The 3,241-nt window shown below is 51.0% G+C and overlaps 1 long non-coding RNA gene across 1 annotated transcript; it reads left to right on the plus strand.

Annotated features, from left to right (window-relative positions):
• The first annotated feature begins 6 nt into the window (after positions 1-6).
• LOC117798144 lies at positions 7-3,232 on the plus strand. The gene is made up of 3 exons (XR_004622843.1): positions 7-1,029; positions 1,265-1,980; positions 2,674-3,232. It is a non-coding gene; the product is annotated as an uncharacterized LOC117798144 (long non-coding RNA).
• The last annotated feature ends 9 nt before the right edge of the window (positions 3,233-3,241 follow it).

Consider the following 3,241-nt stretch of genomic DNA (forward strand, 5'->3'; position numbering starts at 1 on the left):
CTGTGATTGTTTTGAGCTAAGTTTTGGGGTCATTTGTTGTGCAGTAATAGGTAACTATGGTCCCATGAGCTGTCTGAGAGTAGGACCAGGAATGAAGGTTTACCTCTCTGCCTCCTCAGGATCTAGCACAGCGTTGACACAGAGAAAGGCACAGAAATCTTAGCTGCAGTGATGGGAAGTCGCTGGCGAATCCAGGATTACCCCACTGGGGCAGGAGGCAGAGACAGGCAGGGAGGGAATGCACATTCTCCATTTGAGGAGTGTGCAAAGAAAGGTTTAATGCAGGACGTCTCTTTCATTTAGTTCTTATTTGTCTCCAGGAATGCCCAGAGCCATGACAGTGACTCTTGGCCACCTTGAGGACTAAATACCTGGCATGTTCATATAGTCACTGACAAGTGAGGTTATTCTGTCCACCCGAGGCTGTGGGTCAGGATGGGGCAGGTGGTCAGCATTGTTCTGTGTCAGCAGGAAGATTCATGATATACACCTGGTGGAGACATCTCACCCATGTCTCTAGTTTGCAGCCAGAGAGAAACGCATGTTCTCACGGCCCTTGCAGAGAGGGGTGACTTGGAAACCTGTACCCCACTTCTCTAATGTTTGCCCACAGCTACCCTTCCTGCTACTCCTGCACTATATCTTTCACTGTAATAAACCTTAGCCGTGGCCATAGCTTGTCAAGTCGTATGAGCCCTTCCAGTGAACCACCAAACTAGTGGGGGATCTCAGGACCTTTGGAGCAGAGTGGAATGATGTTTAGGGGGGAAAAGAGGAGCTTGTTGTTATAAGAGAAAAGGAATGGGCTCTATTCATCCCTCCCTAAGCTCCATTATTTGACAGAATAGTGGCCCCTCGAAAAAGATGTCCACATTATAATCCCCAGAACCTGTGAATATTTTACCTTTCATAGCAAAAGGAACTTTACAGCTGTGATTAACTTAAAGATCCTGAGATGGAGAGATTATCCTGGATCATCCAGTGGGTCCAATGTTATCGTAAGGGTTAATATAAAACAGAAGTTGGAAGGTCAGGGGCGCCTGGGTGGCACAGCGGTTAAGCGTCTGCCTTTGGCTCAGGGCGTGATCCTGGCGTTATGGGATCGAGCCCCACATCAGGCTCTTCTGCTATGAGCCTGCTTCTTCCTCTCCCACTCCCCCGGCTTGTGTCCCCTCTCTCCCTGGCTGTCTCTATCTCTATCGAATAAATAAATAAAATCTTTAAAAAAAAAANATAAGGGTTAATATAAAACAGAAGTTGGAAGGTCAGAGTCAGAGAAGCAGATGTGCTGATGGAAGCCGAGGGTGGGCTGGTGTGGGGCCACATGCTGGTGGAATGAGGCAAGGAAGTGGTTTCTGCCCTGGAGCTTCCAGAGGGAACGAAGCCCTGCTGACACCTTGACTTTGGCCCAATGGAACTAATTTCGGATTTCCAACCTCTGGAACTGTAAGACTGGAGTATGTACCCACTCCTCTGTGTGATACTAAAAAGGGCATCCAAGTTGAAGAAGCTTTGAACTGAGCAGGGTGAAAACCTTGGTCACAGCCGGACCAGAAACGATCCTCCAGGAGGACCTGCACTGTGACTGCAGTGGGGAGGCTCTTCCCACAGGGTGGGGTTGGTGCTGTGGATCTATGGGGCCAAGAGCCAAGGACAGCCTGGGATCCAGTCGGGTGGACCCTGCCGTGGCTGGGCGGGCCCTTGGCACTTGAGGGGACAAGGTGCCATCAAACTCCCCTGGCGGCTCTGGTTTTGAGTCAGTCTCTTTTTCACTAGGTTCTTGCCCCTTTCCCAATAACTTTGCAACTGAAAATGAAGAAGCAGCAGGGGAAGGAAGCACATAACAAAATATGGACAGGAAGTGACAGTATCGAGGGCTGGAACTCCTAGGCCAGACGTCAGAAGATAAGGATCTGAATGTTCTGGGGCTGGGGAGACAGGACCACTGGTCTGTTTGTAGCTCAGCCCCTCTGCCTCCAGGTGAGTGGGTCGAGGACTTGTCACTTACTGACTCTTCCCTGGGTGGGGGGAAGAGGTGGAGAAAAGTTCCGGAGAGGTAACACGCAGGTCCCACGAAACTGCTACCACCTACCCAGTTGGGCGGGAGGATGTGGAGACCACGACTGTTCAGTGCCGGGCACAGAGGCGGGGGACATTTTGTCAGNACACAGAGGCGGGGGACGTTTTGTCAGCCCACTGGTGTGTGTGTGTATGTGTGTGTGTGTGTGTGTGTGTGATATCAGTTGCTCACATTATGCCAGGGTCTGTGCCTAGCACTTGACATCAGCGATCTCATTCATTCCTCACAGTTGTCCTTAGGCCGTGGATGNCATTCATTCCTCACAGTTGTCCTTAGGCCGTGGATGCCACCATCTTCATGAAGGAACTGGGAACGAGAGAGATGCCAGGCAGGGAGAGGTGTACTTTCCAAAGGAGGGGGAGGCCAGGGGTTAAGGGGACAACAGCCAAGCTTCCCACGAGGAGCAGAGTGAGGACAAGCCAGAGGCCTGGTGTTTGGGTGTGCAGGGCCTCAGAGGAGCAGACCCTGATTCCCAAGAGGCCTGATGAAGCGGCACAAGCTGTCGTGGGGTCAGGGAGGGTGACTGGGGCAGCAGTAATGGGAGTGGTCAGGAGAATGAGCTAAGCTTCTTTCCCCAAATGTATGTGTTCCAGGTGCTTCTGACAGTTGCTGGTGGGGGTGGGCAGGCCAGAGCCCTATGGGCCTCCTGCTGTCCCCAAGCAGAATGGCTGTGGGCATTGGGTTGACACCGGACAGTGGTTCCCATGTCGCATAAGCCACGCTGTGGATGGTGCAGCCTGTGGCCTCCAGCAGTGGTAAGACCCTGGGGCGATGGAGATGAGGAAGAGGCTGTGTTTCCTTTGGGAAAGTGATCTCCCGACTCCTTAGCCACTGAGATCTTTGTCAGTTTCCTACTTCCTCTACTGGCTTTTCCCTCAAATCCCAAGGGCTAACAAACTAGACTGGAGTTTGTGGACTTGATTTGATGATGTCTGGTTTCAGGACCTCTCTGTGCCTCTGTCTTCTTACCTATAAAGTGGGGATAATGGTACCTGCCTAACAGCTTTCTTGTGAACTTAAATAATTTAGGTGAAGCCAATACCTGTGTCTTCGAGAAGAATATGTTTCTTTCTTTCTTTTTTTTTTTTTAATTTATTCGACAGAGATAGAGACAGCCAGCGAAAGAGGGAACACAAGCAGGGGGAGTGGGAGAGGAAGAAG

Source organism: Ailuropoda melanoleuca, unplaced genomic scaffold (assembly GCF_002007445.2).
Source record: "Ailuropoda melanoleuca isolate Jingjing unplaced genomic scaffold, ASM200744v2 unplaced-scaffold2676, whole genome shotgun sequence".
Classification (NCBI taxonomy): domain Eukaryota; kingdom Metazoa; phylum Chordata; class Mammalia; order Carnivora; family Ursidae; genus Ailuropoda; species Ailuropoda melanoleuca.